The sequence below is a fragment of the Callithrix jacchus genome, chromosome 15 (genome assembly GCF_049354715.1).
Source record: "Callithrix jacchus isolate 240 chromosome 15, calJac240_pri, whole genome shotgun sequence".
Taxonomy (NCBI): domain Eukaryota; kingdom Metazoa; phylum Chordata; class Mammalia; order Primates; family Cebidae; genus Callithrix; species Callithrix jacchus.
In genome coordinates, this window is record NC_133516.1 from 55,297,926 (window position 1) to 55,325,067 (window position 27,142).

The 27,142-nt window shown below is 40.0% G+C and overlaps 1 protein-coding gene and 1 long non-coding RNA gene across 4 annotated transcripts in view; one reads left to right on the plus strand and one right to left on the minus strand.

The window, feature by feature from the left end:
- Positions 1–22,090, plus strand: part of LOC144579562 (uncharacterized) — a 36,200-nt gene extending 14,110 nt beyond the window's left edge. Inside the window, exon 2 of the long non-coding RNA XR_013527430.1 lies at positions 19,322–22,090. This is a non-coding gene — a long non-coding RNA (uncharacterized LOC144579562). The remainder of the gene's footprint in view (positions 1–19,321) is intronic.
- The window catches only part of PDZRN3 (PDZ domain containing ring finger 3), a 237,006-nt gene that overhangs the window by 148,657 nt on the left and 61,207 nt on the right, over positions 1–27,142 (minus strand). The window contains exon 1 of one of the 3 annotated variants that reach the window (XM_078351489.1): positions 25,573–25,743. The exons of the other annotated variants lie outside the window; for them this stretch is intronic. The gene's annotated coding sequence lies outside the window, so the exon portion shown is untranslated. Of the gene's footprint in view, positions 1–25,572; positions 25,744–27,142 lie in introns of those variants that run through there. 3 annotated transcript variants of the gene reach the window in all.

The following is a 27,142-nucleotide window of genomic DNA, read 5'->3' on the forward strand; positions in this document are numbered from 1 at the left end:
AACAAGTCAAGTTCCATTTAGGTCCATAATTACAGTAACTGCAGGCTTATAACCCGCATTTCCTAAACTGTCATTCTCCAGTTCTCCATTGTTATACATGGTGTAAACCTCCCCCATAATGTACACCTTGAAGGTGATTATAGAATACTATTTATTTGCACCTACATGCATAGGATATCGCAAAACAAGCAAAGCAGACTCTAGCTGTGCCCTGAAGTAACTTGGCTTAGGATTTAAATGCAGGTGAAGGGACATTTTACAAGGATTTGGATTTGGGGTTTCTCTGTAATTATGCATTATGTAACACCAATGTAAAAGGAAAATATGATATGATTTAGGCAGGTCCCCTTAACACATACAAATAATAAATGTGATTGAGTTATGACAACAGCAACAACAATCCCAAGGAATGCAATTGTAATTTCTTTTTTTGGGATGTAACTTTTGTTCATGGTAACAAATACAAGGGTCTCTGTCACTGCACTGCACTGCAAACCATTTCTAATAGGTCTTGTCATCTGCTACCTTTAATGACTCCAAGGAACCAACTGTGCATCCCAGAGATGATGAAAGCTTCATTACATTGAACTAATTAATAAAATATCAAGAATGAGCATTCTAATTTCAGTGCTATGTTCCATACTCTCCTGGTGTCCTTGCAGTCTGCCTGCAAGAGGATTTGACAGGATGGAAATGGTAGAGAGGTTCCCACAATGGGCTCCCCAGCAGTATTGCTTGTGGCAGTCTGGAGCCCACCCTGACAACCCAGGCATCACTGCTGCCAAGGCAGACACCCTGAGAATGTGGCTTTGCTGGCATGACAGGTATGTGTGTCATTTTGGAGCATCTGTCATGCCCACTGAAAAAATACGCAGAGGCACATCTGAAACCTCTGCCCCTTCCCAAAGATGTCCAGCTGCTTCTAATCCTGAGCACTGAGAACTTATTTTAAGAAACAAAGGCTTCTTTAAACCAATATACGTAATTTAGAGACTGAAAGGAAGGCCCTGTGTCTAGAATGCCACACATGTTATTCAGCTGTCCTGGTCCTTAAGTCCCTCATGGTGGTGGGTCTCTACCTAACAGGAAGAGATTTTCCACATTCAGGAACCACTGTATCAGAGACAAGAAAGGAAACGGATGCTGAGGGAAATACAACCAAGTGGCTTTGCTTCTGTTAGGTTGTGGGGGTCGTAGACGTGGGGTCTTAATCTCTCTGTTTGCAGAGAATTTCCCCTGTATTGCAAGAGTTGTTTTCATTGCATACAATCCAGGCCCATTGGAGAGGCCTCCTACTTTTGTACTCAGACTTAAAACTATGTCTGAGTGTCCCAGTTGCTATGATCCTTTGCCCTGGTCCTCAGCAGGAAAGCTAAGGTAGAGACTGCTAGTGCTCACTGATGCTGCTCTGGGCTCTGAGCTCAATTCAGTGTTCAGGCTCTCTTGCAGTTGGCTGTGGGTCAGGTAACAGAGTTCTGGCCAGCAGAATGTGTACAGACACGATGTACACCACTCCTGAGCCTCCCCCATAGAAATTTCCCCTGTTGGATCTTCATTCTCTTTCCAAGTGGAAAGATTCAGAGGTCCTAGGGAAGGCGGGGCCACAGATGAAGACTGTGTTCCTGAATCCTTGCAAAGAACAGCGCCCTTGCCCCTGATGAACCGCATTTGGCCTTTGACTTGAACAAGTAAGGAACATTGTGTTAAGCCTCTTAAGTGTTGGGATTGTTTGTTACAACAGTTAACCTACTCTAATAAGAGTGAAAATTTTGCTTTATTTGACCAGATGGCTTAAACCTGTGATATTAATTAGTCTACTTGGCATGAACAATTCCTAGGCAAGGGCCTCAACTTTCCACATTTTATGGAATGTTCTGGAATTATGGACAGTACTAGTTAATAAATGGCCAATAAAACCTAAAACCTAATTGTTAGCTTCTTTTTTTCCCAGATGGAGTCTCACTTTGTCACCCAGGCTGGAGTGCAGTGGTATCCTCCATCTCCTACGTTCTAGCAATTATCCTGCCTCAGCCTCTCAAGTAGCGGGGATTACAGACCTACACCACCATGCCTGGCCAATTTTTTTTTTTTTTTAGTAGAGATGGGGTTTCACCATGTAGGCCAGGCTGGTCTCAAACTTCTGGCCTCAAATGATCCGCCCACCTCGGCCTCCCAAAGTGCTGAGATTACAGGCATGAGCCACTATGCCTGGCCCAACTGTTTTCTTTAAGAAATGATGGGAGGCTTTTACTTGCAGGTATTATGGCCAATATCAGCACCCAATTCAATGTTTTAACAGGGATTTCTGGATGAAAATGACTCTTTAATGCTCTGTTATATCTCGAGTGGGCATAACTGTAGAACCCATGAAGCACATTTTTACAACTGAGAGCACAGTCTGTTCACTTGTCCCAGGCCTGGGCCATTACCTGAAGATTAGGACTCCCAATGATACATTGTACTTTAATTTTACACTTCAGACTTCTAGGAGTCTTGCATCTGTTTTCCAGCAGCCACAAAAGACATTCTCTAATTACTTCTGGCTGAAAAACAGAGACTTTTAATTTTCTTGCAGAGAACATGCATGAACTACATACACTTCAAGTACACTGTGGTTGTCTCATTTTCTGTAAATACTGTACTTTTCCTTGCTGGCAAAGAAGAGCTTTTTCAAATCAAAATAATACTCCTAAAAGAGTCAATGTAGTTTTCTGAAGGTCAGCAAAATGAGCTTTGCCAGAGCACCAGGGACTCCAATTACACATATTTACCTGATGTACTTTCATAGGACACATAATTCAAAAATTGCAGACTGCCTTTTACATTGTATACTATGCATTTTAATAATGTATTTATTATGTCGAGCTCTTTCTTTTGTGGTTTCTTGATGCTACTCCTCATTTAGAGTAGTTTCCTGGTTTTTCCTTATGTCAGGCAATGCAGTTAACCTTTAGCAATACAGAGCACTTAAAAATTTTGCAAGCCTTGTTTTGCATGATTTTTCTCCTGCGTAAAAAACATTTGATTTTTCATCTGGTTTTCATTTTATACAATGATGTAGGTAGAGGCAAACTCTAAGACCTAGTAATTACAGCCTCATGGCAGCCCAACTGATGCATAAGAGATGTTTGCTAATTATAGTGATACGATGGCTCCCCTCCTCTGAAGGCTCATTGTGTTTCTTAAGGTGTCTCTTTTGTTCCTTAATCTAGTTGCTTATACAAGAGTATACTGATTAAACTGCTTTCTAGTAACAAATCATATTCTCAAAAAATATTAATTTTATAAAGTAGTCTCCTAGGCTTTGACAGCAAGACACAGTGCTGTTCCCCCTTAACCAGGGCACCATCAAATTTGCCCCATCCTTCAAGGCTGATGACAGATTTATATTTCTACATGGGTCTGCTTCGCTGGCTTTGCCACCTTTCCAAAAATGTAACGTAAGGTCATTATTCCCCAGACTAGGCGGTCACCTCACATCTGGGTCCTTACATAGGTTTTCACAAGTCACTCTCTTAATGACTTAGTTTTGAGCCACAAAATATTGAAGGAAGATTGGTCACCTTGAGAGGTTTCAATCAGGGGATGTTTTGGATGCTTACAGAAGTAGTCATTAGAGACAATCAGTTAAAATTGAGGTTGTAGTGGGTTAAAAATGGCCACAAATTATTTGCCGTTCCTCTCAGCAAGAGGTGTAATCAACTTCCTCACTGCAGATCCGGGCAAGCCTCAGGACTCATTTGGACTAATAGAATGCAGAAGTGACAACAGGTGACTTCTGAGTGAGATTTCAAAGACCAGACAACATCCACTCTTGAATGCTCTGAAGCTGCTGTATCAAGAAGCCTGTGTGCGCCTCCTTGGGCATGCAAGCCAGTGAGAGAGGGCCTGCCATTGTCCAGCACCAAGTGCAAGATGAACAATCCAGCCATCCCACCTGGGACATGAGCAAGTCCACATGAGACCAGTAGAAAGTGCTTATGAGCAACAATGAATCCTGGGTGTTTTAAGTAACAAAGTTGAGACGCTTTTTACACAGTAATAGATAACTAGAACCAAGGGAAAACATACTAATACAGACTTATTATTAATTCCTGCTAGGTTTATCTATACAATTCCAAGCATCGGATGACACTGGAAACAACTTTTAAAAAAATACTTATTTAAAAAGCAATCAGTAAGTAGTTAATTGTGTGAGCATAAATACACTTTCATAAAATGAATGGAAAAAATATGGTAAAGTACTGCATGTATGAAGATTTATGACTCAAAATAACAAGTCCTATGACATGTATGACTCAGGAAGTGCTGTGTCTCTAATGACTTAGACAAAAGTAAGGACAGATGCTCTGAAAAACTGATGGGTAAACAAAACAGTTCTCATGAGATGACAAAGCCACTGGTGCTAAACACTAAAGGAAAATTTTAATAAAATTTTTCATACAATATGAGAGTAATGCTCACTTAGCATTTTATACGTGACTAGATTATCTGTGATGCTAAATGCATACAGATAAAAAATCTGATGAACATTTCACCTGCCTTTGTAAACATTTACGTATTCAGTTCAGGTTGCTCCCCTCCAATAAAAACAAAAACAGAAAACATGTTTTTGAATCTTATTTGTGAAATAAGGGAACTACCCTCTATATTGGATGTATGTCATATTTTATATAATGTCTGATATGGTTTGGCTGTGTCCTCACCCAAATCTCATCTTAAATTGTAGTTCCCATCATCCCCACTTGTTGTGGGAGGGACTTGATAAGAGGTAACTGAATCATGGGGGCGGTTACCCCCATGCTGCTGTTCTTGTGATACTAAATGAGTTCTCATGAGATCTGATGGTTTTTTGTTTTTTTTTTTTTTTGAGACGGAGTTTTGCTCTTGTTACCCAGCCTGGAGTGCAATGGCGCGATCTCGGCTCACCGCAACCTCCACCTCCTGGGTTCAGGCAATTCTCCTGCCTCAGCCTCCTGAGTAGCTGGGATTACAGACACGCGCCATCATGCCCAGCTAATTTTTTGTATTTTTAGTAGAGACGGGGTTTCACCATGTTGACCAGGATGGTCTCGATCTGTTGACCTCGTGATCCACCTGCCTCGGCCTCCCAAAGTGCTGGGATTACAGGCTTGAGTCACCGCACCCAGCCGATCTGATGGTTTTATAAGTGGCTTTTTCCTCTTTGCTCAGCACTTCTCATTCCTGCCATTATGTGAAGAAGGATGGGTTTACCTCCCCTTCTGCCACGATTTTTAGTTTCCTGGGGCCTCCCCAGACATGCAGAACTGTGAGTCATTTAAACCTCTTTCCTACAAATCACCCAGTCTTAGAAGTTCTTTATGGCGGCATAAGAACGGACTTATACAATGATAAAGCACAAAAGTATAATAAATGAATAGAGACTACAGTTTAGCAGAAAGTTACTTTAAGAAGGTATACAAACATATTTATTAATATTTTCTAGAAATAACTGCAACACATTGCATTATCTCTGAGGTGCATGTTTACCCAATTCTTAAAATATATTTACTGTTAAAAGTGATAAAGGGAATGAAACTGTCTACTCTAATGTATGCTAAAACTTCTTAAGAAGCAAAGGGGTCCTGGGAACTTGTGGAAAACTTTTAATTCCATTTATGGAGGTTAATGAAAAAATTTGAGTTGAATGTCAGCAAAAAATGTTGCCTAACCTTTATGAAAAAATGCTCAAACTGGCTTTTCAATCATCAAAGTATGACTCACATGTGTTATATATATCTTTAAAACCTTACTGAAAGACCTGACTTCAGAAATATTTTTCTTCTAAAGCCCAACATGTTCACTGTAGAAAGTCCAGAAAATTAAAGATTATGAAGAAAATGTAATCTCCTTAATCTCCCCATTCAAATATGCCCAATATAGCTAACACTTATCGAGTACTCTGTAGGTCAGTGGTCTAAATTCTTGATATACATTAATTCATTTAATCCACATAAGCCTATGAGTTATGAACCATAATTATCTCCTTGTACACGAGAAAACTGATGTGTAGAGAAGTTAATTAACCTTTAATTATATGGTCCAACAGCCAATAAAAGGAAAAACTAGGCATTCTGGTTTAAGGCTGCAAGCTCTGAGTCACTACACATGCTGCTGCCACTTGGCTGGGATTCTGCTACTTCTTTCCAGTCTTTTTTCTGCATTATATATGTGATATATACACGTTGGACTTCTACAGCAATTTTTAAAATAATTATTAGCAAAGTCTCACCTTTACCAAGAAGTCTTTCTAGGTGTCTCCAAACCCACAGTCTCTTAAGTGGCTAATTTAGCAATTTCAAGCATATAGTATTTTACACTGTGAAGCTCGATGTATTGCACAGGTCACTGAATGCAGAGACCACGTCTTATTTTATTTTCACTTTCCAACTTTCTGATATTATTTAAATGTTTGTAAACGCTAGAAACCTATGGGTGCTTGACATAGTTTCAGCAGAGTGGTAAGCTAAAAGGTAGTATTTGAGTAATAATTTTCAAAAGACCTTTTGAAGTATTCTAGACCACAAGTGACTGGTAAAAGAGATGCCATTAGAATCTAAAGTTATAGGGGAAAAACAGAAAATAAGAATAATCTGGAGGTTTTTCTGGAGAGGGAACTATTAATGGGGTTGTGTTAGAACTGGTCCTCACAGTTCTGTAAACAACCTAAGGAAAAAAGGACACAATGAAACTCCCACTTTGATGGCTTTACTAAATAATTACGGGCAGAGAAAGGCAAAGAAAAATAAAATCAGCAGAAATATTTTACAGGTTTCTCTAGATGACCAGAAAGCAGCAGGTAACCAGCGCCTGGGCAAGAATACAAGGATGTGTTTGTTTACGTGGCTGCCATGAGCAATGGCGCTACGATCACACTGTCAGCTACATTGTCTCAGTGGATCTTTAGTAAATCTCCTGGGAGATTTACAGGTTAAATGTAAACAAATCTTCCACATGGACCATGACATAAAAAAGGTATTTTAAGACTTTCTTGCTGGCCAGGCACAGTGGCTCAGGTCTGTAATCTCAGCACTTTGGGAGGCTGAGGCTGGTGGATCACCTGAGGTCAGGAGTTCGAGACCAGCCTGGCCAACACAGTGAAACCCTGTCTCCACTAAAAATACAAAAATTAGATGGGTGTGGTGGTGGCCACCTGTAATTCCCAGCTTGAACCCGGGAGGCGGAGGTTGCAGTGAGCCATGATTGTGCCATTGCACTCCTGCCTAGGTGACAAGAGGGAAACTCCGTCTCAAAAACAAACAAGAGACTCTCTTGCTGAAGATCATTACATGAGATGCACACACACATATTTATTAACTTCATAGAGTTATGTGGAATGTTATCATCAAATTTGGTACTTCATGAACCTCAAGCATTTACACCCCTTCCATAACTGGAGTTTGCCACAGCAAAAGACACTTTCCTGTGTGTATTCCAAGTGTCTGGCACTTCTGGACACTCCATATTCTATTTGGGGATTAATATTTTACCTGGATAAATGCAAATACACACTGCTCATATTCACAGACAGCTTTATGAAGGTAAAGATGACATCTAGAGAGAAACCCCAAGCAGTCAGGATTGCTTTCTACTTCCAAGAGTCATTAGGAGTGGCATGCCAAGACAAACAGCATCCAGAACAGAGAGATGAAGGTTCTGGTTTCAGCAGGCAGGCAAGTCCAGAGCCCTGCACCTTGGAGGCCAGCACTGGGGTATGAGCACCCAGCATATAGGATTTCCCAGGAGCACAGCAGAACTGCCTTATGCACATTTAATTGGCCCATCACCTCTGCAGAAGCAAAAAGCCAGCTTCTGCAGTGAGATGCAGGCAGCACCTGAAAGGTGAGGGGATTCCCTCTTTTACAAATGAGGCAAATTTGAGTTTTACATTGAAAGGAAAAACGGTATCTCATCCAGACTTTAAATTTGTTCTTGCGTGTTTACAATGGAAGAATTTATTCTTGCATGCTTGCAATGCTATTTGGTGTTCTCTCTTTCTCTTAACTAGGGTTTCTAACAGATAAAGGACTCAATATTTCCTTTAGCCTTTTTACCTCTTCCACAGTCCATTTCCAGGGAAAGCTGTAAACGTAGATGACACTGACACGTCACAGCATGCTGATAAAACTGGACCAACTATTTAACTTAGAAATAAAGTGCACTGCAGAGAACTGAGCTCAGCAAAGTCAATCCTTGGGGCTACTACACAGAATATCTGATACCTTTAACATCTAAAACACACTATTGAAACTGACCAGAGACCAACAAGCAAAAAGCGGGTTCAACTTACCTAACTCAGATTCAGTAGTTTTAGCTGTTATAAAAATAAATTTTTATAACAGCTAAACTACTCTTGCAATGAGCCAAGACTGAGCCACTGTACTCCAGCCTGGATGACAGAGCAAGTCTCTGTCTCAAGAAAAAAAAAGGAAGAAAAAAGAAAAAACAACAAAAGTTTTGTATGCCTATCCAATCCCAACCCCCACATCATTGGTGTGTTTCTTCCCATTGTTATTCTACTCCCATGTCCATTGGTATATTATACAGATGAGATATTATACAGAGTATTTTTAAACTTGCTCTTTAACAATGCATTTTGAACTGTTATGTATTTTTTGATTTTTTCCTATTAAAGCTTTAAAAGAGTGGCTTTTCCCCCCCAGTTTTATGGCAGTATAGCTGACAAATAAAAATTGCATAATTTAAGGTATACTAGTTGATATGACAGTATGTGTATGCATTGTGAAATCACCATAATCAAGATAATTATATCACCTCACATGCTTTTTTCTTTTTATTATGTATATTTGAATGATAAACACTCAAAAGACACCATCACTCTGTGGTGCTAAGATATTCAGTTTTATTTAATATTTTCCATTGACTACCTTACATTTCCACTATATTTTTTCTTTTTTGAGATGGAGTTTCGCTCTTGTTACCCAGCCTGGAGTGCAATGGCACGATCTCGGCTCACCGCAACCTCCGCCTCCTGGGTTCAGGCAATTCTCCTGCCTCAGCCTCCTGAGTAGCTGGGATTACAGGCGTGCGCCACCATGCCCAGCTGATTTTTTTTTTTTGTATTTTTAGTAGAGACGGGGTTTCACCATGTTGACCAGGATGGTCTCAATCTCTTGATCTTGTGATCCACCCATCTCAACCTCCCAACTTTTTTTTTTTTTTTTTTTAGTTACTGAAAAGACTGAGTTGATGAGACACCCTGGCATTTAAAAATGCTATAAAATCATGTGCTTTTCTTTTGGGAAGGAAGGAAATAGTTGTTGGAGTTACCATTAATCACAGCATTTTCTGAAGAGCTGATTATATGCCAGGCATCTCCTTGTGGCACATTTCTTCACAGATTTCAGAATGTGTAAGTTTTGATATGAAAACTAAACCCAATATTGTGCCTCTTCAAAACCTCCATAGCTGTATTTCCCATCTCCAAAGACATGCACACATATATACAAATAACAACAAAACAATAGAAACTATGTGAAAGGGAAGAAGTAAAGGAAATAAAGAGGTCCACTTAGATTATTCTGTTCATTTTACAGCATGCCCACCGATACTGGCATTTAGTAGCAATAACAAAAATCACTGCTAACCTTTACTGAGCCTGCACTGGGTGCCAAGCACCTGGTGTCTCCTTACTGGGCCTGGGAAGAGGTGAGTGGAAGCCCTTACCACAATTGATGGTGTTGAATTTGCACCTGCTTTATCTGCTATGCCACCAGGCCCCTTTCATTAAAGCCTCCAGGGGTAATAACAGCAAACTCTTTCCTAGAAAGGTCATCATCTGAGGATTGGAGGGCTTAAGAAACTCTCTGGGGAAGGGAGGATCACACTGTAAGAAATCCTATTAGCTACTGCTGTAAAGGTTGTGAAAACCAAGCTTTAATAAAATGTTCTACAACTTTAGCTACGTAAGAAAAAAATGCAAAATGGACAAGAGGCAAATGGTTACGATTTCTCAGAGATGTTTGAGTACCGCAGACATAACAGCAATTCTGGGTACATTTACTGAGCACTTACTACACATCAGATACCAAGAAAAAGAAAATGTTACAGCCTGCACTATGAGGAATTGCCAATGTCCAACCATTCTGACCTACAAGAAAAAGGAAGTTTCACAGGGCACCCTCCAGCAGTTCCAGTTTTGAGACTCTATCAACTAGAAACTACTTAAAACATGTCAACAGAAGTCCCTGGATCTTTAAACTTCTTGGCCACAGCAACTTTCTGATGAAAATGCTTTTTCCTCAAAAACTTTTAGTGTGTGGATTTTGCTGAGGGCCATGGCAGAGTTTTTTCCAAACTACATTAGAAGGGCTGTTTTGAGGGAAGACACTTGTTGGGGGTGGGGGTTGGGGTGAGGTGAGGGGGAGAATCTTTTTTTTTTTTTTAAACAAAGCTAAAAGGCCCAGGTTCACCATCTGGCTCTGCTACTCCCTGACTGCTAAAATATAAATAAGCTCCATCCACAAGAACAGAAGCTGTGTGAGGGCAGGAGCCTCCTGTGTCTTGGACACTGTGTCCCCAGTATCCAGAGTAAGACCCAGCACAGGGAAGGCACTCAATATATGTTGAATAAATGAGCAAATTAATGAATGAATAACTCTGGGTGAAATTCATTGGAGGAAGCTTAGCTTCTGTTTCTCCACCTGGCATGATACCACGGGCGACCCAGTGAGGATATTAAATGGGAAATGTGTGTAGTGCTTCATTATCTGTAAACCAATATTTTTGGAGAGTACAGACCTGAAGACAATCTTACCACCACACTGCATCAAATAATCGTCATTGTCTATAAGGCAAATTTCAAGCCACTCAAAAGTACTTTTTGCATGAACTCACAGTTGTCTGTCCTTACATTTATTTCTCAATAAATGTAACCAAATAACCCAGCACACTTGTGCCATGGCCATTCATCAGTGAGGAAACAGCTTGAATACAGTGTTTTTTGTAATGGCTTCCCCTACTATGGGATTTCAGGTGAAGCCTGGATTTCAAGGTTTTGCAATACATAATCCAGATGGCTTTCCAACTTGTCTAAAACATTTTATAGTTGCCATCAAATATTTCAAAAATTCTGCTGAGAACAATTTTCCCATTTACATATAACACAAAATTCGTATGAGTAAAATTTAAATGCAGTGTCTTCACGCTGAAGCTGAGCAATGAATTTATCAAATTCTGTATCCTGGAAGATCAAGCATGTTTCTGAAGATGCATGCTTGGAGGTGATCTAATATATGAGTGAGCAGATGATTTTTTATTACACCATATGCATCCACATGAAGAAATAAACGAACTCTGGAAAAAGCCTGAGTTCAGCAGCTGGAAAGTGGGATGAGAACTTCCAGGTCCAGCTCTGCTCCCCACCACATGCCTATGCATTTCCATGCACCCAGGTTCTGCCTCTCAAAGGCACAGCACCGTTCTGAATCAAGTAAACAAGCCAGGACGTGCAAAGATCAGGTCAGAATTCCTTCCACCCCTCTGATGACAACAGCCCAAGTAAGGAATACTGAGCTCTTGAGTGGTTTTCCATAATTCATCATCCAAGGATAAAGAAGAAAAAACACCCCATAACCTCTCCCTAGCTGAACTGTGGAAATAGGTTGACTCATTTCATTTCTGTGGTTTTTCAGAGTAAAAGCTCTGGAGTCTTCATGGCAATAGACAGATTTTTTTCCTTAAAGCTTATAAGCCTTTCTTGACGAAGAAAAACTAAACACTCAGAAGAGTATTGGTAAGTGACAGCAACACCAACAATACCACCATGAAGCCTGGTATAGTTGTGGGTGCCTCTGTCATGGTCCCAATGAAAAGATACAAGTCTCTGATGCAAAGGCAGTCCCTTGGTAAGAATCTGGCCTGGAAAGTCTTAGAAATACAGTGCAGTGGCCTGTAAGCGGGTAGATGAGGGGACTGCTTCAAGGAACTCCTCCTTAAGCTTCTGGTCCAGGTGCAGCCATCTGGCTTATCAGCTTTCCACTCACAGGACAGAGGAAAGAGGCTCAGCTGGAAACAACTGCATGGAGTCAAGAGGCTACCTCCAAGAGATGCTGGAACTCCCTGTCACGTGAGGTCACGTTGGGTATAAGTGGGATTAGTGCCTACTTTCGTGGCTCCAGAAAAAGGGTAAAGGCAGTGTTTTCTGTTGCTGCTGAAGCTGAGTCCACTGCAGACTCAGACCAGAGACGGGTCAGGCCAGAGCCAGAGTCAACTCTAAAGCTTGCTTTTATTTACTCTTGGCAAGTCCCAACTTCCTGGTTCTAAGGGGAATGGAGCGGGGGAGGGTTAAAAGTCTCATAAAAAGGCTCCAAAGGTTTCTTGGACACCAAAGAGCTCTTACAAAACTACATTTTGATGAGCTATATGTAAATGAATCAGAAACATATGGATTTCATTTCCTTCATAATACACAGGGGTTTTAGAACGAAGAGGTGGGGGAGTGCTTGCTGAGATGAGTCTGGGCTCTGGTGAAAATGTTAAAGTGGGGGAAGCTTCAGACATATGCTAAACCTAAATTAAGACTAGGCCAACACCCCTGCACCCGCACCCCTTCCTCTTTAGGGCTTTGGTATCCACCAGCTAATCTTAGGTGCTAAGGAGAGAGACAGAAAGCACTATATACCCAAATCTGACAGGAGCTTGGGGTCTGTGGCTTTCTCTGATGATGTTTGAGGATTTGAAAGTTTCTTGTAACCAGCTCCAAAATACTGAATATTTTGCTGGCTGCTGGGAGTCAGGAAGCAGAAGATACAGACATTTTATTTCCCCAGATTCCACAAAAGGGGATGCAGGCAGAATTTCCCTGAGAGGTGAACACTCTGTATGCTGAAGCAAAGGAGGGATCCTACTTTTGAGCACTCTCTAATTTGAGGCTCTTTGTAGCACACACCCTGGAGCTTTGTCTTGTGGAGAGCTCAACCTAAATGACTTCCCTGGGATGTGGGCTAGAGAGGGAGTGGGCAGACATCCATATTGTAAGATTGGTAATCTTGGCCTCTGCCTTTTCACACAAGCATTTATTAAGCTAATGAATTATGAGAGAGCAATAAAGAAGCTAGGAGGTTTCTACAGTGAGCTGCTTGATAGGGTCAATCATTCAACACCTGTTTTAGTTAAAAATTAAATGGATTTTTTAAATTTTATATGTCAGAAAGCCCGTGTGTCTGAGTCAAGAAAACTGATTGTCCCCACATAAAGAAAAAGATAAAACAAAAATCAGGGTAACAGATGCTGCCGGAGAAGTCATAAGGAAAAGTGGAAAACCGACAAGCGTTACAAAGGCAGTCACGACAACGGATGAGAAAGAACTTTAACACAGCTGGAAAAGAGAGAAAATGGTGCAGAAAATGGCACCTGCCCCATGCAAGGCACAAAGCTGGTTGTTAAGGGGAACATCAAACATCACAAAAGCCATTTTCTTTTCATAGGTCAAATGGTTGGTGGCATATCTCTTGTCGCCTCTGAACACAACTATAGTCACTTTCTGTTGATAATAATGTTAAGCTTAATTATACAGGGGTTGCACTTGAACATTTCCTTCCTTATAGCTAAACTGATGCCATTATTTTTCATCTAATTGCAGAATAAGGGGTGCTCTGTTCATGAAGTCCAGGAATTGCTAATATAACAATGATGAATGCAGTGGCAGTGCATGACTTCAATTTTCATGATTACTATTAATTAGGGGTCTGTCAAACGGACAGAATAGGCTCTTTTCTTCTCTATCAGCTACCAAAGGGCACTTTACCCGAGAGAAGTTGCGTGGCAGGAAGAAAGTGAATCAAGCTGCACTGTCTGCTGTAGGCTTGGGTTCAAAGTCCAGCCCTACAAGCCCAAATCTCAAGTCTCTGGACACAGAATGTCTGCTAATAAAAGTTCACAGTTCCATAAAATCAGGTGAGGACAAATGGAGGATGATGCAGCAAGTGTACTCCTGGTACTTGGCAAAGGTGGCATCCTTTGATGCCAAACATTTCATAACGGGTTTTTCACTTAAAGACTGAGGGAAATGTTTGGAAAAGGAAATGGAACTAACAAGTCTCAGGAACTGGATAAAAAGAAATTTAGGGTGTGCAATTAAATAAGAACTGGATATGTCTCATCACAGACTGTACATTGTACAGTTAAACTCTCTGTAGGGGGCCAAATACCATGTTTGTGTGAGTCACCTTCGCACTTCTGTGCCACACATACTGCCCAGGGAATTATTCACCACATCTTAAGCTACACGTCTCACAATCCAAAGGCAATTTGCTAACCTTAGTCCAATTCTATGGTTTCCTGCAGCATTTTTTACTTAAAAAAAACTTCTCGCCTGCCTCTAATCCACGTCCTTTCAGCTCCTGGGCCCTGGCTGCCTGTTAGTGTAGAGGCTGGCTTTGGAAGCAGGGTATGGTCCAACCTGCCTATGAAGTGGGAAGCATAATATTTTAATATCTGTGCCTTAAGTAGTTGTTCAACTTAAAAGCATGGGAAATCCTATCTTTTTTCTTATAAAATCAAATGAAGCTACCGGAAAGATCCCTGTAGGCCAGTGGTTTTCAAAGTGGGTTCCTAGAACTAGCCACAACAGATTCACCTGGGAACTTGTTAGAAATGCAGAGTCTCGCCACCACCCAGGGACCCCCAGACCTAATGAACCAGAAATTCTGGGGTGTTACCCAGGGGTCTGCGTTTTAACAGGCCCTTTAGGTGATTCCGCTGCAAGTTCAAGTTTGAGAATGGCTGTTCTAAGGCACTGGTTCTCAATCCTAGCTGCATATTATAATCACCTGGAGAGCTGCTTTTAAAAACAATCAATACCTGGTCTTACCCTACACCAATTCAACCAGAAATCTCTAAGGTAGGGCCCAGGCATCAGTCTTTATTTAAAAGCCCCCCAGCTGATTTGACTGCAAAGTCAAAATTGAAAACCACTTTTGTAAGTAGAGCTGCCCTGTGCAGCTTCAAGCCAAATCTCATGGCAACAGACATTGCCAATAACTCCAAGTAGTTGTTACCCCAAAGCAACTTACTGTTGTTGATAAATGCTTTCTAAAAAATGAAGGCATATGGTGTGTCTACCCAGAGATGTCCTGGTCTAATATCAGGTTTATGAATTACAAAGAAACAGAAATGCCAATGATCAGGGTAAGGGGGGGATGAATAAACTGGTACTGAAGCAGAAGCAAAACAAAACAAAAACAGCTTCTGAGCCTGCTTCAGGAATCAGTGGGTTTGTTGGAACAAGGATCACATAGACAGCAATGCTCCAAAGTGTCTGCCCTGGAGAAGCAGAATGTTGCACCATGTTTTTTTTTATTTTACATGTGTATAAGGAGAGTATCAGTAAGAAAACAAGTTAAAACTGAACAGTACAGAATAGTGTATGCTTTCAGAGAACACCTTATGTTTGAGGTTGTAAAAACTGTGAGCGAAACAAGATACTTCGAACAAGTAAACCAGCTAAAACATCCCTGTATGTGCAGGGTCAAAGGTATAATATTGCCAATTTTTAATTTAGGTTTAATTTTGTCACTCCTGTTGTGACTTGTTAAGAAAATGTATTTTTTTGAGAGGTGGATACTGCAGTCTGTAGGAGAAAATGATACACTGTCTTGGATGAGCTTTGAAATATTTTAGTATAGAAAGAAAAAAGGGAGGGAACCCAGAAAAGTGAATGTAGCAAAAATCACCAGCTTTGTCAAATGAAAGTAATGGCTACCATTGTTCAATGTTCCTTTGGTATCATTTGAAACTTATGTAACGCCAGGTGCAGTGACTCACACCTGTAATCCCAGCACTTTGGGAGGCTGAGGTGGGAGGATCGCTTGAGCTCAGGAGTTTGAGACTGGCCTAGGCCACCTAGTGAGACCTCATCTCTATAAAAATAAAAGAAAAATAGCTGGGTATGGTAGCATCTGCCTATGGACCCACCTACTTGTGAGGCTAATAGGGGAGAATCATCTGAGCCTGGGAGGTTGAGGCTGAGGTGAGCTGTGATTGCACCACTGCACTCCAGCCTGGGCAACAGAGTGAGACCTTGTCTCAAAAAAAAAAAAAAAAAAAAAAAAAAAAAGAAAGAAAGAAAGAAATATATATAATTATCTCCCCACTTCTAATATTAGAAGCCCACAGAGAAAATCCTCAAAGTGCTAAAAGATCATATTCTTGAGATGCTACCTCCTTGAAGCAGTAGACTAAACCTATGGTTATACCTGAATGTGATTTTATTTATTTTTCATAGCAACACAAAGGCCATTACCTTTCCCCTGTTGTACCTGTGAAAGGCTTGAGGTCTGGAGAAGATCAGGAAATCTTAATGCCACACTGCTAGGCAGTGGCTGAGCTGAAATACCCATGCATGTCCAAGTAACTGATGCCTATGACTTTCTATCCCCACTCACTGCCTCTCCTTCCTTGTGGACAGTCCTCTCTATGCTGAGTTTAGGGTCAGTGATACAAAGAGAAACACTCCAGTCATGTGGGGCACATACATTTTCTCCCTCTTCTCAAGTCCTCATCTTCTGTCCTCCCAGTTACTCATCTCAGGACCTCAGTTTCCCCACCTAAATGCTGCCTCTTAGGTTTTATGTGGAAATTAAAGGAGTGTGTGTATACCTATATATCAGAACAGTCGCTGGGAAATAGCATTACATACATAATCACTATTATACTTCTTCTGCCCTAGTAACTTTCTCACCACTCAAAACTTTCTCCCTTATGAAGTGTCTTGATGACTAACTTTAATTGGATAATAACTGGACATGGCAGCAGATTCACTGAGGAGTTTACACAATTACCTTATTCATTCCTCAAAACCCTGTAAAGTTAGGGTGTTTTCTTCTCTAGAAGAAATACGAAATACCACAAACATATGTTTATGGTGTGTACGAGGTGTGTGTGGGCATGTACGTATGTATGTGTCCACAGTAGCTTTCAAAAAAAACAGTTCATTCTTATCAACTAGATTCTGGAGAACATAAGAGAAATATGATTAAACCATTACTGAGAAGGCATCACTATTTAAGTTAGCGAATTCTAATTGGACCTATCTGGATGTCTGCTTACAAATTATTTGCCCAAGGAAAATAGGTGCTATTCCTTGGAAGAAGTATGATTAACAAACACTGTTCAGGATTTGAAGATACTCAAATAAGGTATTGGGAAAACAGATCTTCAGAAGGAAGGTAAATGTTTCTATCAGAGGATAAACAACACAATCCTATGGAGCACAGTTGCTCAGTGTGATGACTCATGCAGCCTCAGCCTACTTGAGACTCACTAATGATCACACTATAATAAACACAACCTACTATGTGCTCACCACAGTGGCTTGATTCCCTGGTGAGAAGAAGTATCAGCTAACCCTAGTCTGAATACTTTAAAGAGGGAAAACTAACATATCAAACAGAATAATTAAAGGTCAAGGTAGAGACTATAAGGAAGGGAAAGTGTTTTGAAAACGTGAAACATTTCATACTTGACTCAAGGTAAGCGGACATGTCTTAATTCCAAAAATAGCCTATAAAAATGCACCAAGATGGGAAGGTCATGCACCAAGTTCAGAATAGTCCTTACACTTCTGAGGATAATTATCATGGTTGACACAATTATCTCATTTATTCCCCCTGACTATGAGGTAAGAACTATCAGAGACAAGCAAACTAAAGGTCAGCAAAGCAAAGTAGCCCAGACCCAGTATTTGAACTCAAGTCTTCTAATGTCACAGTTTATATATATCTTAAGAATTCCAGGGTGGGACTTCAGAACACACCGGTAGAAATGTCAATACAGGCTGGAGGAGTGGGCCAAGGTGACAGGGAGTAGATTATCTTGAGCTCTGGCTAAGCAGTGGCAGCATTTGGAGAGGCGAGGAAGGCATGGACAGGGTGACAGGAAATGCTGGAATATGCATGACTCACACATCCTCAGGAAGCTCACGTTGGCCAGAGCCACAGAGGGCATAAGGACTCAAGGAAACAAGAATGAGAAAGAATGGAGCTGAAAGAAAGAAACTGACAACTATAACTATCTCACTGGCAGCTGGAGGTACAAAGTGGAGGCCCATGACGCCTGGACATCTGGGCATGACCAGCACAGAGCTGCTGAGTGAAGATTATATGCAGCCTTAGATGGAGAATAGAGGGCCAAGGACTGATGTGGAGAATGACCACCACTTAGGGCAGAAGAAAGGCCTGATGAAAGGGAATGTGTATTTTTACAGTCTTATATATACCTATCAAGTTCCATCTGGATTCAAATCCAGCTATGTGGCTTAATAGCTGTGATACTGGCCAGGTTGTGAAACTTCTCTGAGCCTCATTTTACTCAAATATAAAATGAGAATAAGGAGGTATATATCTCTCATGGGACTGTTGAGAGAGGACAAAAACACACACACATACACACTGCCCCTCAGGATGAGAACAAGGCCAGGCACAGATAAGTGCTCTGTAAGTGTCTGCTTGCTGCTGTCGTCATCGTCGTCCTCATCATCATCATCATCATCATCATTCACACAATCGTGGTCCACAGTGTTGTTTGCAACAGTGAAAAATTAGAAACAAACCATAATGTATGTTCAAAGGGAAATGGCTAAGGAAATGAATTATCTATACCATGGACTGTTACACTGCAGTTTTCAAAACTGAGGTAGAAACTTCTATATCCTAACTTAGAAAGGCCTCCAGGACATAAAGATAAGAGAAAAAAATAAGCCAAATTCCAGAATTTTCATCCACACTCACTGGCATTGACTATGCTATTTCACACAAACATCCTTAGTGCCTTGGTAATTTATCAGTAGAATCATCATCATCATCATCATCATCATCATCATCATACTTCTTCCAAGGAATAGCACCCATTTTCCTTGGGCAAATAATTAGTAAATTGTGGAGTTATGAAAAGCTCCAGAAAGGATAGGTGTCCATATTGATCAAACTACCAGATTCTTAAAACATGTTGCTTCTTTATCATGCCAAATGGGCGAACCAGAACAATTCTGCTCTAGATGACTTTTGGAGAGCATGTCTAATAAGTACTAGATTTTTCTCTTATATTTTTTCACTTGATGAGGTTTGAGCCCAAGCCCTCAGTGGCAGCGAAAGGAGCAGATTCCAACAGGCCTGATTAGCTGTCGCCTATTTTAATCACCAGACAAAGCAGGTAACTTGTAGAGGGGATAGAAAAATTAAACATGTCTGTTTTTGCTTTTCAGAGGTGATTAGAGGATTTATAGCTAACGTGTTGTTGTTTTTTGAATCAGAGCCAGTAATTGTTTTTTTTTTTCTTTCAGAGAGGATGATTATACCAGAATCACTGACATTTTTAAGGAACATTTTGGAGCCACAACTTTGTTTCTCTAGAACAAGCACTAGTTACTAAAACTTGCCTTGTTTCTTGGGACAAGGAAGAAAATTTGAGTGTGAGGCCCTGGGGAAGCACTCAGAAGAAACACCTTTGTTCTCAGAGTGAAACAACAAAATAAAACAGCTGCAATGGTTATTGAAATGCAGAGCCAAACTCTGAATCCACAAACCTGTAGGGAGAATCCTAATTTGCAGAGATTCCCACAGTCCAGGATGTTTAGAAAGAATCCAACTCTCTGAAGTAATTAAAACTTTCCCACTGGCGTTTTGTTAAAAGTATTGTTCTCCTTGGTATCCCCCTTTCCTTATGGAAAATAAGGGTTGTCTTCAGGCTTGCACTAGTATGATGACCTCCAATTCCAAAACTGCTTGAGTCGGAATCAATGGCATGTGTACAAAGTTCTATACTTTGGGGAGGTAAAATTGACAGAAGATATACACAGTGAATTTAATAAAAGGAGAAGAGAAAACTCTAGGAAAAGATCAAAGTTCAGTATTCGAACTTCAGAGAGGAGAAAGGAAAGAGTCCATGTTAATCTTGGTTTTCTATTTCTGAATTGAAAGCAACTATTTCAAGTGTAGGAAAATAAAAAGAATAGGCTTAAACACTGACAATCTATAGCTGGATATATGTTTTCCTTCCACATCCTTATCGTTCTTACATACATAAACTCAATTGTAACTCAACACTGACAATCTATAGCTGGATATATGTTTTCCTTCCACAGCCTTATCGTTCTTACATACATAAACTCAATTGTAACTCTAGTACTTAACACATGCAGAGAACTGTGCTAATCACTGGAGAGGGTGATTTGGAAAAGGCAATAATTACAAAATATGCTTAAGGATTCATAAGAAAAAATTCCTAGAAATGCTCCCTACCTCCCAATTTTCTTTCCTCAATTCACCACTGACTATGAAATCCTCTTAAGTTTCAACATCCTCATCTTTAAAATGAACATAATAATTAACAACACGCTCTTTCCTCTTTGACTTTTTCTAGTGGCTTAAACATCAAGAGACTCTCACATTTAATCAGCAAAATAATGATATATGAAAGTTTTTCATTCAAGAAAAACATTTAAATAAAAAGTTAAGATTTTTCCAAATATAGTTTCCGAAACTAAGGATATAAAAGTTATCTAAAACAGCAAAGTATCATTTTAGAATGTAATTATATTGAAATATAATAATACAAATAGTAATATAATTTGCCCTTTTCCTGTTAGAAAATATAATGCTATCTCACCCAAAAAAGGGGTATCAAAACTTTCATACATATTTTTATCAAAAGATTTCAAAAAGCTAAATAAAGGTCATCTTTTCCTTTGATGAATTTTTATGGTGGGCTTCAGGATGCCAGGTGTGGGGCCTGATGCTAGGGATAAAATGGTGGATAAATAGGGGGAGGAAAATATTACTCAAATAATCATGCTAATCCATAACTAGAAACTGTGGTAGGGACAACCCCTCAGTGCATGGAGATGTCTTCATGCTAAGAATCAAAGGCAGCCCTGAAGAATGACATCTGAGCAGCTCTTTGAAGGACACCAGAGGTCACACAGCAAGTCAACTTCAGTGAGCCAGGAACCAGAGGGTCTTCCTGACTTGTCTCCTTCAAAAATGCTGGAGGCTGCTATTCAAGTGCTCCTCCTGGAATTCCATGATGGAACCCTGAACCATGCACACCTGACCGAGGAGCAGCCTTTCCTCTGGGAAGCTGCCCCTTGGAATCTGCCTGTCTTCCTCTTTCCAGTCCCACCCACATGCCCCTGGGACTGTCCCCTGTCCTGTCCCTCCCATTACTGAGAGTTTATGACAATGAGACACCCAGCAGCAAGGCTGGCGCTGACAGATGCAGATATGGTTTATCCATCCTTCTTTCCCAATTCCCCCACCACTGTGCCCAGACCTCGCACAGAACTTCGTCAAAGGCTCTTTCCTCTTTCACCCTCTCCTTCCAGCAGCTGCACAGGGAAAAAATTCTAAGAGCCTCAGCCTTTCCTCTCACAAGGAAAAGGCTAAGAGCTGGGGTTCCTGAACTCAAAAACAGCTCAATGATGGGAAGCCAGCTGCTTTAAAAAAGAACACAAGTATGCTTTATAAGACCTATTCCACTTCTGGGGGGCAAGGAGGGTGAGTCATATTAGAGACAACAGCTGCTTCAAGTTAATAAAATCTGAGGTATCTTCGCTTGGAACCTGATCACTAGTTTTAAGTTGGATTTCTGTGACTATTTCTCATCTTATATATGAATTCTTCATTCTTGTGTGGCAATAAAATTGGGCAGGTGGTTATCCTTTATTCCCATTTTATGTTAACAATGATACACTTTAAATCCAAGGCTTCATATTACACACTATGTAATCAAACTAATGACTGTAAATAACAGAAAAATAATTACAAAGATGGAATTTATCTCAGCACTTTTAACCAATTAATAGTAAATAGCCATTTACTATTTAAATGTTGTATCTTATGTCTAACAACATTACATTTCTGAAAAATATTTAAAGATATGGGAGACTATGTTGTTATGATGATTTAAAAGGCATGCAATAAAATTTTAAAACATTGTTTAAAATCACTTAACTCTGTAATCAGTGGGTTTTATAAGATTAAATAACATTTACTTCAATGTATGTCTTATGGACGAGAGAGAGAAACAAAAATATAAAAACTCAAGAGTTAAATGGTATGACCTCAATTTTTTTCTGTGCGTAAAAAGAAAAAACACACTAAAGTGTTATGTGATTATCTTTGGAGAGCTGAATTTCACCTTGTCACGTATTTTTCTGTATGCAATATCAAGTGAAAATGCATAATTTTTACATTAAAAAGTTTATATCTTTAATACTTTTTTTAAGACTGAAAAAATCAAATACAGAAAATCTATTTCCAAAAATAGCCCTCTAGCATAACCAATTATGTTTACATAATACCAATACAATTTTTGGCTAGCTCTATATCAAGAGGGAAAGCTGCTGGGATATGTGGAAAAAAAAAAGAAATCTCCAGGATCTGGAAAGCAGGGAGACAATTTAAAAAATGAAGTACTAAGTATCAATCTTAAATGTCTTAATTTTTGTATAGTATGATAGTTTCTTCTAAGGTATAAGTATCACTGCAAGGTTCAAAAATACTGATGGGAAAACTAAATTTTCTTAATCTATCATTAACAACTTTCCATAGAGCAAATTATGGCTTCTCTCAAAATATATCTACTCCAACAAAAGAGATATATAGGCAAAAGTGGATAAACTAGATGATTCATCCTTCACTGGCCTTTCTGCAGTCAGAGATACAGCACCCACACAAAGAAATGTGAATGAGCAAACTCTCCTTCCTCCTCTTTTTCCTGTTCAGTCCTGCTCCCTGGGTCAGGGGCTGGGACCCAAAGGACCCGATAAAGAAAGGGGAGAAATAGGTCTCTAAGCCTCTGGAGAATCCATTCCAAGAGAAACACAGCAGGCTCCCTCGATTCCTTGCAAATGCAAATGGAAGGGGAGGGTAAATAAAGAACTGTAATTAACTAAATATGCTGTGTAAGCTTTACAATAACCTCTTAATCATGGGCTCTCTTAAGCCTGTGAGTTTCGATATTAACCCTGCAAGCCGGGAACACCTTAGAGCTGCACTGTTTGACAGCCTACGCAAGGGGATCACAAGTGCTTCCAAGGACACGCTTCTGCTCTGCTTGGCAAGCTGCAGGACGCTTCAAGTTTACCCAAGAACTTGTTGATGGAACCGACTATATGCCTGTTCCTAGGCTGAGATTTCAAGAGAAATGCTACAGTATTGTTGAGACACAGTGTCTATCCTCAGTAAGACCCCAGGCACACCAAGCAGCTGGAACACTCAGGCAGACACAATTAACCACAATTAGTGGGATGGCTGGGGTTGTCAAGGCCTTTCTCTGGCTAATGCCTTTCAGTGGTTTTGGAATTAATATTATATGGGGTTGACAATGTTGTTCTCAACTTGAAGGCTTAACTTTTCTGAGTTACTCAATACTGCGGTTTTGTTTTGTTTTAAATGCAGTTTCACAGTTTGACCCAGTGTAGAACTATTTTCTTTTGTTTCTGGTGCTATTTTATGGAAGGGGTAACAAAAACCCTCAATGATAGTGATATTAATAAAAGATGAGGTTATGACATTAAATGAGGTCTAATCTACAAAATATGTTGACACAAGAATCCAAACAAGAAAACCTTCCAAACTTGTCTCAGGAGTCTATATTAAGGAGAACCTCTCTGTTTGGTGTGAAAGTGTCTTAAACACCTCTCACACACTTGCTAATTTCCCTGTTGCACGTGGGCTTCAGGCCTTGGAGCCTTCAGGGGATCTGAAGATGCTGTTTTTCACTGCACATCAAAGCCACCTTCTAGTTACTGCATGTGATACTTATTTCCTATTTAAGTAAGAAAGAAATGGTTTGCTTTTTAAAATAAGTTGACATTTTAAAAGAGGGGATTTAAATAAAAATATTAAATAACAACATGGATAGAAGGATAGATGGTTGTATCTAAATGACTAAAGTTTGGCCAAGGCTGGAATATAGTTTCAATGTGCGTGCAATTAAAGTAAAATGAAAGCCTAAACAACTAGAGACTATCTCACCACAAAATTATCTTAGTTCTTCCTTAGAGTCAATATTTACATTCCCAGAGAACATGTGAGTACCCAGTTCATTTACAAAGTACGTACACTATTTTCTGTCAAGGGCAGGAGCAGCTCTGCCATGCCCACTGTCACTGACATGATGTAATTAGCATGGGCTACGTTAAAACTTTGGTTTCTGCAGGGGACATCTCCCAGAGTCTGCCCCAGACAGTGTCTACTCTCAAGAGAACCAACAATTTGTAGGTACAAACATGACTTTAATCCAATAAGGCTTGAAACCTTTTTCCTCAAAACCTTTCCCCTGAAAACTCTCAAGAGAAGAAAAACATTTTCGAAGAGCTCCTTTTATGTATTAAAAGCTGTGTGGAACAATTCGCACCAATCTGCCAAATTTGACTGTTACAAGCATCCTATGACCATATTACTGTCCCCATTTTACCGATGAAGAAACAGAGGCCAGGAAAGAGAGACAGAGTGGAGTAAGTGGCAGAATTCAATTATGAGGCTGAGTGCTCCCCACCCCCCAACTATACAAGGGTGTATTTGGGAGCAAAAGCTCTGGAGCACAATATACAGATGGAGAAACAAGACCTTCCATAAGAAAATCTGTACCACTGTATATGTGGTGGAAGAACTGGGAAATCATTTAAGCATATCTGCTCAATGGCATGTCAGACACATTTTGGTTCACTGAGAAATACTCAACCTACTCCTCATTCAAAGGGGTTTAAATGTTTAAATGTACCTTTGCATACTCAATTGTATCTGCCCCTCTTCCCATATTCTTGGGATGAAAATGTTTGGCAGATGGATCCCTTGTATCAGCATGAGATTAATTTTATGGAGATGGAGATTTTAGAACACAGGTATTTCTGTGCTTAGCACAGCCAGGGCCGAGCCTCACTCATGATCCAGAAAACTGCATTATTAGGAGTAAAAGATTTCTTAATGCAGAAAGCCTCCTGGGCTCCAGGTGACTGAAAATGAGTCATGGCTAGTGCGCATGAAATGAGTCTGGCACATTTGTACACTCAATTCTATTTGCTAGGTCTAAATGGTGTTGGTCAGAGAAACAGGGAAGAGAAGAATAAGCAACTATGTAAACAGCTCATCTGCAGAAACCATGCAAAAATTAAGTATATTTGCCTATCAGCAGAACATAACCACATAAAGAGATCCAGACAATACACTTTACACAAAGACATTCTCACCTTCAGTTAGGATGATTTACTTCTCATTGATCTACCATATGGTTGAATAAAATACACAGTTTGTTTGTGATTTAAAATCCCAGAGCTGCAAGCAGTGTAACTGTTTTGTCTTTACATTTGCCAAACTGCTCTGGTGGAGCTGCTTTTAAAGAGAGGTGGCAAACATTCTGAAAGCTGCCAACCTTTCAACCATTAGGGCTCATCCACTCAAACTCCCATACGTTATCTATTACTACTGCTGTGACCAGAGCAAGCTGCATTTCTGACTAGTGGCTACAATGAGATGAGCATTCCAGCTGATTCCATAGCATGTCAAGAAGGGAATAGGTTAGTGTACTCACCAGGGAAAGCTGGGGTGCCTCAGAGGTCTAGAGCTTCCAGGGATGTTTCTGTTCACTAAGAGAGACATCTCAGGTGTATCCTAATCATTTGGATGCATAAGCATGGAAGCTTTATTTCTCAGCATCTGATTTTGCTAGTCCTCTCACTTGCAAGGCTATTCTCTAAAAAAGGAACTACTGTTGAAAAGTGATGCACTTGCACGGTGAGAACAGGAAAGGAAGCTGTGGTCTTCACGTGCATCTTCGCATGCGGATCCTCATATGCGGATGCTTGTGCACTTGTCTGCCCCATTTTCTGAGGCACGTGTTTGGGCCAGAACTCCTGAAATCCCATGTCTCAATTCCCAGACAAGCAAACTTTAAAAAAAACCTCTTTCCCCAATTTTTACTGTGATTTGAAACACATAATCATAACTTGGTACAATTAACATCACAGAGAAACCCAAGTCATCTTTTTTTTTGTGGAAAAGTTGTTTGTTTTTCATTAAGAATTCATGTGAGCTTCCTCAATTTCGAGAAGATAACATCTGCTCCTTAAATTTCAGTGCCAACACTCACTAGGAAATTTATAAATTCTGGTCAAAAACCATCTTTTGATCTGATTTAATTTATAGTTTCTAAAATGGAATAAAACCTCCTAAATCTCCATGACGCTCACATATATAGAGATGTATAAACTGACATCTCGGTATTCTCTCCTCACCTCTCTCTATTGCGTATAGTGGGAGCTAACTGACCCATAATACATTAATGTCCAACAGATCAAAAGAGTCACAAGAATATCATTAACATCGACAAGGTCAAAGCTAATAAAATAAATCTAGTAGGTGAATGTAGATATACACAGTGTTTTGTACATAGGACAACCAGTATAAGATGGGCATGAGATGCCTCTCCTAGGAAACTAACCTGAAAAACCCCTGGCATTAGGAGGTATTTAATTAGATTGAAATTAGACGTAGTTTCTAGAGTCCCTTTAAAGGAACAAACAAAAAGTCTCCATTCCCTGTAAACTACACACAAAGTATATCATTACTCAGACCTCACTTTGCTTTTGGAGAATCTGTGTCACAAAACCATCCTCCCACCCGCAAATCCATATTTACCAAGGTCAGCCCCGTTAAATGCACGCCATCTACGGCTTCATTTAGCGCAAATGCTTCTGAAGCTTATATCATTTGGGGTACAGTGGATGCACATGGGCCCCACCCCCATGCCACCATTAAAGCCTGAATAGACAGCACAGCAACAAGGCTTTTGTACTTCATTTGCTTTTCTTCCTCTTTTTAATTTGGGGAAAGGACAAGATAATTCTTTACCAGAAATGACTCCAAAATACACTTCTCAGTTACGTCCCACATTAAGAATGAAGTGCATCTCCTTGAAGTGATACGGTCAACAGAAAACATTTCTAAGTCAGCTGAACCCTTTTTTCTGTAAATGGAAAATACATTTGCAGACTTTCTAGTGATACTTATTTAACCATGGGCTGCCACTTGACAAATTATATTTTCTATTTAAAAAAAGATGGATGAGCTGGATAAATCAAAAGCAGTGTTTAGGAGAAAGC